Consider the following 16,265-nt stretch of genomic DNA (forward strand, 5'->3'; position numbering starts at 1 on the left):
TCCACAGAATTGTGTAACGCAATTCTTATTGGAATGAAAAACAAAACTGCAGCTACTGCATTATGTGAAAAGGGACCAGAAAGAAAGTAATAAGTTCAAAAGACTTATTGTGTGACTTCTGTGTTTTACCTTCTGGATTTACCTTAGTGACTCACACACTCACACAAACCAGACAGTCGTTCCCATTGTCTCAGTGAGCTGAAAAAACTCTTTTGTCTCTATGGGCTACGGCGGAGGAGATTGAGCAGTTTTTCAAACTTCACTTTAAGTTGACAAAGGCTGTCTAATGACAAGATAAAGTGGCAACCGTGGTCTTAAGATAGGCTTTAGTAGGTGTAGATTTCATTAAGTGAGCATTTTGTGAAGTGGCTTAAATCCTTGTGCCCCTATATTGACAGCCCTGTTTTTGTTCAGTTTGAATATGAGCCCATGTCCAAGTCTGTTTTCCTAATGCAGGCAGCACACACCTGAACTATCTCTTTAAATGTGTTAATACAGCCATATTATGAAGACATGTCGCCCCCCAATGAATAAACCATTACATTTGAAAGTGAATACGTTTAAAGGTAAAGGTAGGTTATTAGAGATAAAATCATCTGGTTGTGATTTTGCAGCCATTCTTGTTGCAGCGCTATCAAATGTTGCATTTAGAATCTGCACCATGTACACCAACTATTTGATATCCTGACATCCCGATGAGTATCATTAAAAAAAAAAAGAATCCGGTTTACTGTTGACAGCACACCATTAATTCAATTCAAGCTGCAGGACAGCACCATACAAATATGCTAACAGTACTTTCCTTTTTCCCCTGTGAGAATAATTTTGGAAACACTAACCTTTATGTTTTATTCAAACCACTGCTCAATAATGCATGGTATATTGCATGATTAGATTAGTGTGTGTGTGTGTGTGTGGGCGGGCGGGCGGGCACACGCGTGTGTCATAGATTTTTTTTAATTGGCTGGAAGCTCAACAACCACTGAGGACATAGTAGGAGAAACAGACGGTGGCTGCATGTAACATGTACAGTAACTCAGGATCAATCAAGAGCTGAATGTGGTTAATTTTTTAAAATATTAGCCACCGTGCTGTCAATGACCTGATCAGATCAGATCAGGGTTTTTTTATAAATCAATATCCATAAAATTGATCTTAATGGAACTATAAAATGTGTCTTCATGCAGAACACAACAGGAGACAGGTGTATTGATTAGAATGCATATTTTTAAGTCAGGCACAAGGTGAGGGACCGACTGACATCACACATGGGAGACGTGGTTTGGGTACCTCATCAAGCTGATATGGTTCACGTGGTGTGAGAGGGAGGGAAAATCAACCGTGAGGGACATTTAAAGGCACAGACTTTGGAGACGGTGGAGGACAAAGCACTGATGACAGCACATTACAGAGCTATTCATGGGAAGACGCACGCATGCTGAATCCAGGTGGCTACAGCGACTAGCTCTATTGGATGAAATGGTGATATCTCATAATGATACTGTCCTCTCTGACAAATGCAGGCCTGAAAACCCAAAACCTGCATCACATACAGTCTGTGGGGAATCTGCTACAGGGCAATGTGAAAGGGACAATTTTAATACCTGGGATTACTAACAGGAGAAAAAAAAGCTGCATGAAAAAAACTGATTTAAACTCGGATGACTACTGCAAATATGTTGGAGTTGGAAAGGTGCAGCATTAAACCAAGGAGAAAATATGAATGCACCGCTGAAGGTACCCATCTCTTTTTCCTCAAGGAGTTGAGTGAGCTCTCTCCAAAGCAGGAGCCAAGACTGTTATTCCCTGAAAGGTCATTGGAAAGTCTTCCATTTTTCTTGTCTCTGACTTGGACCCCCAAGTGGCGGAGAAGCAGCTCATCAGCAATCTGCAGAATGGGGATTCCCCAACAAACTGAAAGTGTACAATCACCCACCCACACTACATGGCTGGTCAAAAGGCCGTGAAGCCCGACCTGACTCGCGAGGGTTGAAGTATACCGGTCACCCTGACCTTCCAGGAGTCCACAGGGTGTAGCATCATGCTGCTTTCTCCTGGATCCTACACTACATTCAGGTTATCAATATGCTGGGTGCTTACTACTATGAGCTTTCCCAGCTGGAATGAAGAAATGTCTCGGCTTTAAAAATGTAATACAATGTCCATCCACAACGTCACACCCATAGTCATTGCTGTATAACTGGGCTTCCAAAGTATATACATATAGTGTATATATATCTATATATGTATATATATAGATATATATACATACATATATATATATGTATATATATATATATACATACATATATAAATATATATATATAGATATATATATACATACATATATAAATATATATTTATAGATATATATACATACATATATATGTATATATATATATATATATATATAAATATATATATATATACATATACATATACATATATATATATACGTACACACTGCTTTCCTACAATAAAAGTTTCAAAAAATAGGTAAGACAAATTCATGCACATTTTCTTCAACCAAACTTTTTGAAAATTATGTTAAAGAAAAGTGAACCAATAAATTACAAAGTCATAAGTCTGGCTTCCTTACCAAGCGCTTGCTGCAATAAAGTTCTGTGACTAAAAAAAAACAAAACAGTTTGATTGAATAATTCAGCAACACGTGCCTAATCTAACACCTGTCCCACCGAGACACGCAAAGTAAGAATATGTCTTTACAATCCTTCTGTTGCATATCTCCCCTCAGAGTGAAGCAAGGCTTTCTGAAGCTCTACTTTCAAATTCAACATGACATTTCACACATACATTGTCCAATTTGGTTCACAGTGCGTCTCAGGGGACGCCTCCCCCCAGAGTGCATCACCTGTCCTCCTACATTAGAGCTTGTCACATCACTCATGCTGCAGCGGTGATGCATACGGCACTAATAACGAGGAGAGCTATAGACTTGAGCTTGGCTTTGTGACGTGGGAGAGAAAGAAAAGTTAAACATTGTCTTAATATCCCCCCTCAATCTGTTTATACAATCGAGGGTAATGTGATCAAGTGTACAGTAACAATAATGGAGTGCTGATGGAGGGGAATTATGGGTATTATAAAATTAGACATTATATACACACACATACATATACATCCGTGACAATAGCAATTCACTTCATGCTATTTAATTAACATATAATACATAATATATTCATTTGCCTTGATATATGACATTATCAAGTACAACTGCACCTTTTCTTTTTTTTTTATCGAAAACAAATGTTTTAAAACACTGTAATCAAATTATCGGGCTGCCGTCGCACTGAAAGTTGATTAATGGCAAATACGCAGTCCTTGATTACCACTTAGATGGTGACTTTGAAACTTGAAGCAGTTTAATCAGTGTAAAGTGTAGCACAGTTGAGACCATTTGGGCCCCCAGTCTTTCTATTCTCGTCATCTGGTAATTTGCACATCACCACGTGATATCCATAGTGCATTAACAGTATCAGATTACTAGGTGGTCTGTGCCGATTCTGTTGTGAATTGTGTAATGTTGTTATTACGCATGCTGTGATTATCTAAAATGTCTTGACAAGCCATAACTAACACACACACACAAACATGAGATGATAGCCATTGTTTTTCTGCAGAATATCTGAAATTGTTTTCACAACATTGTTCCCTTACGTAACAATGAAATATGAACGACATGGGCACATTTGTAGTGGACAGTCATATAGTATTGCATTAGAGAATAAGGGTGTTTGTCACAGTCTTAATCTTCCACCAATATTGACAAAGATAACGGTTATTTGAGGCAAATTTCTCACTGGTCTGTTTATTCCACAAAGACTATTTTGACACTATGATGAAAAAAACACGATGTCCTAGCCAGACTCAAATCAGCCAAAAATGCCTCTGATTGTTAAAAACACCCTGCATGTTTGTAGACATGTAAACAAATGATATAATTCTGGAGACAAGATTTATTCGTTGCACATATGGACTGAGGAAAAAAAATACCAGGAATAAGGACATCAAAAAGCTGACGGAAATATTAATTTCAAATGTCTATAAGTTTAATTTGACTGCAATAATACGATTGTTAACCAATTAACAAAGTTCACTGGACATCAGAGGAATTCAATTTCACCACGACAGTCCTTGTTCTATTACACTGCTGTGGAAACATAATCAGTATAACGTACATTACACGTGTGGTGAGAAAACATTATCCAAGGAAGCTCGAGGATAATAGCACAGATGGAATGGAAACTGGCTCCCTGGTAATTGCATTTTGCTGTCAAACTGTCACATACAACATAACAGACACAGGGCCTACCTACCTCCCATCTCCCTGTGATAGTAGGGATGACAGGCAGCAAGCTAATTTGTCCAACACTCTCACTGGAAGTGTGGAAATGCAGAGGAATGGCCGATTTAAAAAAAAAAAAAAGGCTTCTGTCATCATCAGGTGGATTGGAAAATTACAAACACCGACATTCAAAGACTAGAAACCCTCAGATCAGTCAGCCACTTTGAGGTGTGCAAGCGGAGACAAGAAGCACAACAAAAGGAAGAAAGTTGCTTCTTTTTTTTTTATGATGCCAGAAAATCCAGGCCCCCCTGTTGTTAGTAGTTTCAAGGCAACATCATCACCCTCCCCGTGGACTGCCTTAAAGTGCAATCAGTACATCTGATTTCAGGAAGTCATGGTTTGTTGAGTCAGTTTGAGCTGAGATTCAAACCATTGTCATTAAGTATATCAGCACCACACAACATTTTGAAGTGCTATGAATACTTCTTGCTCCCATCAGCCCCTGTGCTGCTGGTGTAAACAAATATGTGCTCCCCTCAGTCGAGTCTGATAGTTTTGCATGACTTTTGCTTGTTTTCAGATGGACGACGCGGCGTACAAATAATGTTATTGTGGAATCACAAAACAGAATAGCTACGTCGACAGCAAACATTAGCAGAAGTTACACATTCTGAGCTGGCTTTGATGATCACTGATGATCAGTGTGAGAGGCCAAACACCTCGTGTCCATAATGTCCACTCAAACACTAATGGTATAATATGCAAAAGTCAATGGGCGGTTGATCGGTGCATGATCTATGACATGGGGAAACTGTTGAGTCATTTCTTCAGGATGACATACAGCAGATAATAATGGGAGGGACGTCAGGGTGTCAATGTTCCGAGGGCACACACACACACACACACACAGAGGGAGAGAGGGTTGCACAGTTATTCCTGACAGCCTGACCAAAGCCTTAACCATTAGCAGTTAATATCAACCATAATCTAAATTTAACTACAACTAACTTCACCCTAAACTTAACCAGTTCCTCATAAATGAGATGCTGCCTCATCTGGACCAGGTTATGGTCTCCATGAGGACTACTGGTCCTCACAAGGTCAATGTTTAGACCAGAAAAGATTCTAAAGAGGTAACAAATACAGGCACACACACACACAGTCTGGTTTCCATTACTTTAGAGGACATTCATTTCACTTGAGTTCAATTCCTGGAGACTTAGTCTCACCATAACCATAACTACTGTCTAACCTAACTAACCCTATCCTCATCGTAACCATACAACACGTCTTCACCTTAAAATGTAATCATGTACGTTACAAGGACTAGGACGATAAGTCCCTATAATGTGACAGGTCCTTCAAGGTAACCATCAGATATAGCATGAGTGAGATTTGGCTTAACTCAGCCTGATGGTGGGTGTACACAGAGACAGCCTGTGTTTGTGTTTTGTAACACTTTGTTGTGGAATAACAGTCACTTTTTTTCCCCAAAGAGAAAACAAGGCACCTCTGATAAAAGGTGCACGTGTGCAAGCACAAAGAAAAGGCACACACCCTTGCATGCACACACACACACACACACACACAGGGAGAGAGGCAAATAGGAGCTTTTAGTGACTGAGGCAGTCTGCTTTAGCAAGACTATGTGGATGAAATCAGCACGTCAGTGTTAACCTTGAAGTGTTGAGCAGTGCTGTCTGTGGAGTACGTGAGAACCAAAAAGGACTGCAAAACTAATTACTGGAGCTTCAGGCTACAAGTAAAATTACCTCCCTTTCTGCCTCTTTATTTCCAACAGTAACCTTTCATAGTTTATGTTGACAGAATATATATATATATATATATATATATATATATATATATATATATATATATATATATATATATATATATATATATATATATATATATATATATATATATATATATACATATATATATAAAAAAGCAATGGGGTGAGTATAGGAACAGAGTACATTGATCACTCCATCTCTGACAGAATTTATTTGCCTTACTCGGAGGACGGCTGCTGCCTTTATGAATGACATCCTCGTGAAATAATTCTCACCTTCGTTTCAGCAGGAATTCCATCTTTGTGGTGATCTTTCACAAAACATAACAGTCTGTTCAGACCAAGTCAATATTTAGTAACTCCTCGTAGCCCTTCTGCTGTACAATAGCAGCCCACCAGGGGGACCACACCTTGAGAATCGCTACGGTCGGATAAAGATAAATAAACGGTTGGCCCCTGTGTCAGATTATATGACTATAAAGTCAGTTATTCCTGCTTTGATATATACTGTGACGGACAACACCACCATGAAAAACCTAAAAACATTTCCTCTTTGACAAGTTGCCCCAACAACATCATTCTCCTATACGTGTCACGTTTATATTTGCTCATGCCTTTAACTCTCACAGCAGAGCGCTGTCATCTGGGCTCCAGGTGGTCTGTGTAATGGACTAAATCAGTCGCAGTGGTCTTAAAAAAAGTCAAACCTTCTAGTCATCTTGCTAGAGGACATCTTGAGGCTGATTTAAGTGCTAAATCAGACATTGTAATGTTGTGAGATGCTGATGTGAGTGTTTCGGACTCAAGTCATGAACTCCATGGTCACATGCAAACCCTTGTCTTATTCATTAAAGGGTTCTATGATTTGAAATCCAGAGTCTTGTGTATTATTCATTGGAAGTAGTTGGATAAATTACAACACCATACAACTTAGTTGTCAGTGAAGAGGCTCGGCCTTAACTTAAACCCACTGAGGGGCTGCAGAGAAAAGCAGATATCACGTCGTTGCCTGGTCAAATAACCCAAGTGCTACTGTAACGGGCAGAATCCATAATCAGCTTGTGCATACAGTGTAAATGTTTACTAGTACAACAGTGCATGATGCATGGTCAAGAGTAGCAATACTGGCAAAAACTGTCTGTGATCTTTCATCTAGCAACAACTGGAGCTAGATGAAACAACTGTGTTTGTCTAACAGTGAGAGAAACGGGCAGACATATTCTTCAGATATACTTGGCTTAAAACAGTCGTGTGTTACCATTAAATTCATATTTTTTTTCATACAAGATGACACATGCTTGGCTAATACCAGTTAATGTGATCCAAATGAATCAGCTGCTGATATTTATGTCACAGAAAATGCCATGAATCTTCCTGACTGAACTTATCAAGAAAACCAGAAGTAAACAGTGAAAGCTCCTGGATACGGTGACACATGCAAATGTCATGTGGTGAAAGTAATCATAGTCCAAAATGGCTGCGATTTATTCCAGCATACTCCATCATTCATTTCTTCTTTTTCAGATTAGATATGCAAAAACCTAAATATCACAGCCTATCAAAGGCCCGCACTTATCTTGTAAGTCTCCCACATCTCCTTGGCAGGAGTTGTCATTCTTAGCCCGGTAGTTGACCCCTGGTTGCCCCTCACTGCTCCGCTCCCTGAGCCTCCCTCAGGTATCTCTTGTCTGTGATTCATATTCTTATCTCTACAGTGCATACAGTCAGGAGGACCACACAGACACAGGTCGCAGGACCAATCATATCCCCACATCTGAGTGAATTATTCAAATTGCCAAGAGCCAAAAGGTGCGTACACCCGCTCCCTCTTTACGCGAGCAGTCACTGTCATTGAACTAGGATAACATTTGTAATTTGTTCTCATATCTGATGTTAGTGTAATGGCTGTTGCAGTGGCCTGATAATGACCAGTTGTCCATCATGTATCGCGCGCCGCTTAAGTTAATGAAATCCCAATAAGCGGCCGCTCGTGGCTCCTAAATGGATTACATAGATCGTATTTATCCCTGTGATTGTAATAAAGTGCATGGACGTGTGGATGTGTTGACACAATGTAGCAAAAAAAAAAAAAAAAAAGAAAAAGAAAGAAAGGAAGGAAGGAAGGGGGACACTGTGTGAACATCACAAATACCAGAGCTAAAGGTAACAGGGTGGAAATCAATTACATGCTTGGTTCACCTAATTGATATCCACCTCAGCATGAAGATAGATAGCACCCTGAGCGATATCACGGAGGAGGCTTTCCTATGAAAAGAGGCTATTTCTTTACACTCACTAAATAATTATGAATGAATACAGCAGATGCTAGCGAAAATAAAGAAAATAAACTTCTGAAACACTATTTTCTATAGTAGTAAACCTTTAAATAAAGGTGTTTGTTTTGATTTGAGTTATGAAAAAAATAAAAAGGTTAATTTCCATCCATGTGTTATTCGCTTTTAAATATACTTGATAGTTCCAAGTGGACTATTCATCCTCAGTTGATAAAGTGCTCTGTGCTGCAGTTACCGTAAATGGTAAATGGATGTCTTCACTGCCAAGTCTATCAGAGAGTAATGCAAACACTGCACAGGCACAGAAACCATACATTTATCTTAAATGAGGTGGATGTTCCCTCAGATTGGACAAGGAGTCTTTTCAAGTCAGCAGCATTATTAATTTTGTGTTTTTTTTATGTATATAATGCTGATGGACATGTCCCACGTTGAACCACAGAGAACAATCTTTTCTGAGGATATAATTATCTGAGCTACAACCACTTGGAACAACGCCCTTCCTGTAAGCTTTTGTGTTTTCGCTGAGCTCCACTTGCATACTGCAGAAATGGCATTTATAATCATTCAGAAAATAAGCAATTGCTATACATTTTTGGAGAGTCATCATTTTGTAGTTTTTTTGGTTAATTGCAATTTTCCATTTCATGGAACACACGTTCAGGTAAAAATGTGTATCATTTTCGTTCGAGCAGAAAGTTGCATCTTGCGTCACTGATCTGCTGTCGCGTGCATGTCACACAGGATACATGTTTGCTGCAGAGCGGCTGCTACATTCAACATAGTCGGCCATAAATAATCTAACGTTTAATACGCCTACGCACTCAGGACTCTAAAGTATAAAAACCCATGCATTAACGGACCTGCGAAGTGTGCCAAATATTTATGGGTGTGACATTGAAGTGTGCTCAAAAATAATTTTTATGGCCTATGAGCCACACGAGCCATGGAAACATTCCATTTGTGCTGAAATCTGCTGACTCAACAGAATCACATGTGACGTAAAGTGACATAGTTTCCAAGTATTTGAGGAGCAGGTGTTGGTGATGGCAAACAGTTTGTTGAAGGTTTGTTGAAATTGCTGTGTTTTTAAAGGGAGGTGCTATGAGGGAGAACTGTAGAGTTGTAATGTAACAAAGCACCAATACTTTCAAAATCCGACTACATTTCTGAAAATAAATGATGCAGTTTTACTCCAATACATTTCCCCTAACTATCTTTGTTACTCATTACTACAAATAACATCAGAAGAGGAAGAGTCGGTAAATGGTCTGTTTTTGTATAGCAACACCATCATTTATGGATCGTGATGCATCAATCAACCTCAAACTTTTTTTTCCAGGATCTTCAACCCTACCTTTAAGTGCAGTAAATGTCACATACTTTAAGACTTTTACTCATTATAAAATTGTAAAAGGGATCTTCAACTTCATCTGTGTACAGTATATAAAATGAACGTAGTCTTAAGCCTTGAACTCCTATTGGATGATACAAGCTTTAAATCACAGTGGTGTCCACTCACATGTGCCATGCTCTGTTGTCTATTAACCTCTAAATGGGAATAGAATTTAAAAGAAATCCACTGAAGAAGACCTGAAACTAGTGCTCGAGACCATTAACCGCTCAAGAAAACATTTACTGACGTAAATCAAATAAGAAGAAGGTTCATTTCCCCATAGATTTTCATTCGAATGGAGTTGGTTTTGCAAACAACAGTATTGCTCCCTGATGTCTATTCAATAAATAGTTACATCCTGATTAGACTCACCCTGCAAAGTAGAACCTCTACAACCATTTGAATACAACCCTGAGCTTTTGTGCATATACTAACCACAGGTTACTCATGTTATGCTGTCATGTCATGAACGAGAATATATCACATTCCAACATATAATGCATCATTTACCCAACAACTTCTATTTGCACATGCATGTGTAGGGAACTCTTGAGTGAAATTTGAAGACGCGTCACCTCAAATCCAACAGGCAGTGCTTGTTGAGCGTGAATATCATACAAAGTTCTTCTCGGAAAATGCTTTCAACTACTCTGTCTCTCTGTTGCATGGGGCAAGGAGACGGTAAGAAGAAGTGTTAGAAGCCCTGACAGGTAAATGGCCAACGAAATCTGGTTCAGAGGCGCGAGCTTAAATGAACCTGTGGGCTGCAAAAAGGTACAATTACAATATATGATCCCAGCGACTGAGTTTCCTTTCAGAAATGCTGTCAAAGACGGACGATGAAATCAGGGGAGCAGTTAGTGAAATCACGCATGACTAACAAATGATCAAAACACTTCCTCAGCTTCACCCGCCATCTGCGGAAGAGCGTCGGCCATTACGGCTATTCAGTCATGGAGGTATAATTTTGTTATTTTCCTCATGCAGAGGATTCAAAAGTGCAAGCACCAGTGTGAGGTTCTAAAGCCAAACACTCATTCACTCTCAAATTGTATAAGTGCTGTGACTTTGACTGAAAAAAAGGCTGAATGTGCAGCTTTTCTCACAGATAAGCAGTTTCTCTGCTCCAAAGCTCAAAGTTGTCCTGAAATGTCTACTTAGAGGAGGTGAGTGAGCGATAGAGTCTCATTAGTTTTTAAATGATACTTTACAGTCGATGACAAAACAGCGAAGGGAAGTGTATATTCTGGTAGAAGGTCTGAAAATAAGATTTTTAATAATACATGCTAAAATAATAAGAAGAATAAGTCAGTTTCTGACACAGTGTGAGTAAAAAACCGAGGGGAAAACCAGACACCGACCTCAACTCTTTTGAGATCAACCACACGTCTGTTGGGTCTTATAATAATCGCTAAGCTACTGGATAAACACTGCACTGGCTGGTGTTGAAGATGAACAGCGACCACTCTTATGAGGTTTACAGCTTTGTTGGCACTTTCCTAATCCATGCCAAATACAGACATTATTATTCACACCCACAACATATGTCAAAGGATCTGTTGTAGGAGGGAATGAAATAAGGTATGTGAGCCATTTAACAATGACTTGTTTGTTTGTTTGTTTTTGGTGGGGATTTTTGTATTAACTGCTGATAAAATGTGATCTGATCTCCAGTTAAAGGTCCAGTGTGTAACATTAAGGAGGGTTTATTGGCAGAAATGGAATATATACAACCCGTGTGTATGTTCAGGCATATAGACACTTTAAAATAAACATTCTTCAGCTTTCATAGTTTAAAGTCAGAATTCTGACTTTATTCTCAGAATTTACTTTAAACTCTGAATTCTTACTTCATTCTCACAATTCTGACTTTAAAGTCAGAATTATGACTTTATTCTCAGAATTTACTTTAAACTCTGAATTCTTACTTCATTCTCACAATTCTGACTTTAAAGTCAGAATTCTGACTTTATTTACTTTAGAATTCTGACTTTAAAGTCAGAATTATGACTTTAAGAATTTACTCTCTGAATTCTTACTTCATTCTCACAATTCTGACTTTAAAGTCAGAATTCTGACTTTATTTACAGAATTCTGACTTTAAAGTCAGAATTCTGAATTTATTCTCAGAATTTACTTTAAACTCTGAATTCTTACTTCATTCTCAGAATTCTGACTTAAACTCTGAATGTCTGACTTTATTCACTTAATTCTGAGCAGAAAGTCAGAATTCTGACTTTATTCTCAGAATTTTTGAATTTAAAACTCAAAATTCTGACTACTCACAATTCTGACTTGAGTTTAAAGTCAGAACTGAAATATTGTTTTTCCTGTGTGGCCCTAATCCTCTTCCGTACCTAAGTGAGCAGTTTATTGGGCTGAAAATATAGTGAAAAGTTTAGGCTCTAGACTTTTGGCTTTTTTGGGGGGGATTTGCTTTGCAGAGTTGCTGATAATGCAGTAGCAATTTCACCACTAAAGGGACGAGAATGCAGAGCAGCTTAATACAGGAGCCACCACTGTCTAAATGTCTAGTGTTCTAAGCTGCTGGACAGAAATAAGACTGAGGCCAAGTGGCCATGTGTTCATCACCTGTCAGTCAAAGGCAGAGCATTAGCCTGAAGTAGCAGCAACTGATCCAAAGATGTTTTCAAATGTCTCCATTTCTGCCCGTCCTGCTTCAGAGTTGCACAAGCTATGGCGCCATCAGCCTTTCCAAAAATCTTCATTGCAGAGTCGCGTGGTTGGCATGTTACACAGTAGCAGGCACAAAGGGCAGCAGATGCAATGAAAACAAAACAGTAGTCGCAAGACAACACAGCAGGGCTTTTAGTTGATCCTCAGCTGGAAGAGAGTCCTCCTGACATTCTACTGAACGATCCATTGATAAAGCTGAATATTAATTCCCCCCTCACTGGTGCTGAGCTGCCCAGAGGCAGTGACGAATCCTGGAATTTAGGACACTTCCTCTATCTTAGGTTTCTCTGTTGGGATGAGAATTTCACGTTGGTGTCCTTTTTATGCCAAGAATGTGTTTGTGTTTTCTATCGGCTGTCACGCCGCTCTTTTGCTAAACATATTTTTGGAAAGAGGTAGCTTCCTGTGTATGTTAACCAGCTCCAGTGATTCATTAAAGCCTGTAGCTGGAACTCTGCAATTCTTTTTATAGCTCATTGAGAATTCTGCATTGTGCCTTTGGAGTCATCTCAGCCGGACGCCCCCTCCTTGTGAGGGTTAGCTACTGAACTAAATCATCCCCATTTAGAGACTACTTGTTTACTGTGGACTGATGAATATTTAAACTCTCCAAATCGTGTTGTTACCCTTTTCAGCTTTATGCAAATCATCAATTCTTAATTGCTAGTCCTCTGAGACCTCTTTTTTTGTGTGTGGAGCATGCTTCACATCAGCAGATGCTTCTTATTAATGACAGACTTAAAATGTGCTTTTATTAACGTACAAAGCCTTTTCTTTTAAGTCACAATTATTAACAGCAGCATACAATGTAGTGGCTAAGCAGTTCATTAATCCAGTGATTTTGACTAATACTATTGTAATTAATCGCGTTACAGTGTGAAACGTAGACTAGTAATTTGTGCTTTTCCTCATTCCTCACCGGTAATTCACCTGCATTAGTCACCCACTGTTTTTTTTTTTATTTATTTATTACAATCTGTGGAATACACCTGTGTAAGAATTCTGTGCCACTGCACTTTTTCATGTTTAAACTCCATGGTGAAAGGCATATATCAAAAATATTGACATATACACATATATATATATATACATATATATATATGTATATATATAAAATATTGACATATCTATATATGTCAATATTTTTGATAATTCTTTGTATACTTTTATATCTTATTCTACTGCTTATTGTATTTTGCATTTGTATTTTTTTATATTAATACATTTTATTTTACTGCTCATTTTATTGCTTATTCTATTCCTATTTTGTACTTGTCAAGCTGTCTACCCCTGACCTTATTTGCTGCTGTAACAAGTAAATATGCCTGGGGTGGGATCAATAAAGTCTAATCTTGCTTCCTATACTTTACTTTCAGTTCAAAAACAAGCATAAATTAAATTAATTGCATTTTCTTTTTCTCGTTTTCCCTTCAGTTGAAAAGATGTTTTCCTTATTGTTACTGCATAAATTATGACATTTGTTTGCACTTCTTAACCAAATAATTAACTTACTTTTTGTTTGTGTGTGTGAATGCTCACATGCACGCCACAGGGATTAGTGTTTTATGTGAGCAGTCTTCCGCTGAGGTTATAAATAAACTATAACCTCAGAGGTTGTGTATGACTTTCACAACCGTAGAAAACTTTACACATCTCTAACTATGATGAGGCTAAAGAACAACTTTCTCCAGCTTTGGGGTTCTCTACTTAAAACTCAGAGAAAACTTTCAAGATTGAAATGATTTCTTTTTTAATTAAAGTATTGGGTATTAGTCAAAAGTATTTGGCACCTGTTGTTAAAATTCAACATTTTTAGGGGTGGGAAGACACTACTTTACGTGGACACATGTGACTTGAGATTCTAGCTTTTAAACAGTGGGGCTACAATTTTCTATATGATGGAGTCAGTGTGAGATTTGCTGATACCCTCTGTGTGACATTCAGCTGTTACCATGGCTGTCATGGTTGTCATGCCTGTCACTCTACACACTGATATAAAATAAAAATAGATATGGTAAAGCACACATAGTCAGGCTCACCCATGCAGCCAATGTGACCGTGGAAGAACAAAGCAATATGTGAGTTTTTAAATGTTTGGTTTTGTTTTCCTTTGGTCCAGAAATTGTCTCCTGAATCCTGGATCCTGAAATGTTGGCTTGTTTTCTCATACAGGAAGAGCTTTAATGGCAGAACACGTAGTTAAACGTCAATGAGCAGGTCCAATAGTGACAAATACACACACACACAAAAAACAAAAACAAAAATCCTCATGGGGATGTTATTACAGAGACGGTGAAGTGGATTATGTCATTAAAAGAGATTTATGTGGATTCAAAGAGTGGTGGAAATGTTTTAGTCAAAAAAAATACACAACATTAGATCATGCAGAAATGAAATAAATGTCTTAAAAATATCAAGTCAATGTCAAAATTACAAAGAAACTACCAAAAACCTGTGTCATTAGGTATTTATACGACGACAGGGGACATTTAAAACTTATGGTTCGAACCAGTAATTTGTCTGCTCAGCCAAGACACACACACACACACGCGCAGCAGGCGACCTAAGACAAGTCTCAGAGGCAACGTTGTCACACTCTGCAGCAACCACACTTGATGATTTTACAGAGAGATTCTCAGGAAAAATCCCGGACCTCGTGGACTGCAAGTTTATCACAGTAGCAGTGAGCACCTAGAGGGAATGTGTTTTGGGATTAGAACATCACACGGACGTTCTTCTGAAGCAGCCAAGAAGAGCAGCCAGTGACTGGCTGAAAAGAAACAAAGACACCAGCTGGAGAGTAAAATATGACTATAACTACTCGGGATAACAAATTGAGGGCACAGCCACGTTATTACTGTCATTAACCTTCCTACTTTACTATCACAAAACATCACTTTCTCTACAGTCAGTAAACTAACTTTTTGAATTGTATCACATTAGCATGTTTAGCTTTGTGCACAGCATGAATACTTTCAACTTTCGCATTTTCATAGTTACAAAAATCATTATTAATGTAATCTCCACTATAATCTAATTGTTGCTTATACGTTTAAATTTAAGGGCATGTGCAGACTTATCATGTTCAGTCCAAAAACAAAATTAAAGATAATATCAGAGTTCAACAAGCATCCTTAACCATCTTCAACAAAGCCTCAAGATGAGAAAACGCTGTTTTCAAAAATATACACCCAACCACATTTTTGCACACGTTTCAAAAACATACGTAATGCTCAACATCTGCGATGCATCACTGATCAGAGGGTTTGTAGCGACAGCGTTAAAAGAATAATGCAACCTGCAGTAAGGACAGGCAGAGCTCATTTGCATGAGCCGGAGACACGGGATTGTGTGTAACGGCTGTGCTGTGCGCATGTATACAGTATATCACCGCCTGACTGTGTGTACGCGCGAGTGTGCGCGTGCGTGGGCACACACACAAGAGCGTGTCCACTAATCACATCCAGCCGGGGCGACAAAAAAAAGCACCAGCGCAGGCTGCAGGAGAGGAGAGAGGAGCGAAGCTGAGGTTGCAAGCTGTACTAAATTTCACCTTTTGGAGTGTGGATTTGAAAACTGTCGAGTCTGAATCATTGACAAGGACAAGAAGCTTGTTCCAGAGGCAGGAGGCCCTGTCTGTTTTCTGTCTGATCTATAGATTTCCTTGCAGTCCCGCAACCTGAGAATGAACTGTACAGTTGAGCTATACACGGAGCGAGTCAATAAGTCATATAGTGTAGTGTGGAGGAGAAGAGCCTGGTGATATCTAGAAAA

Source organism: Solea senegalensis, linkage group LG18 (assembly GCF_019176455.1).
Source record: "Solea senegalensis isolate Sse05_10M linkage group LG18, IFAPA_SoseM_1, whole genome shotgun sequence".
Lineage (NCBI taxonomy): Eukaryota > Metazoa > Chordata > Actinopteri > Pleuronectiformes > Soleidae > Solea > Solea senegalensis.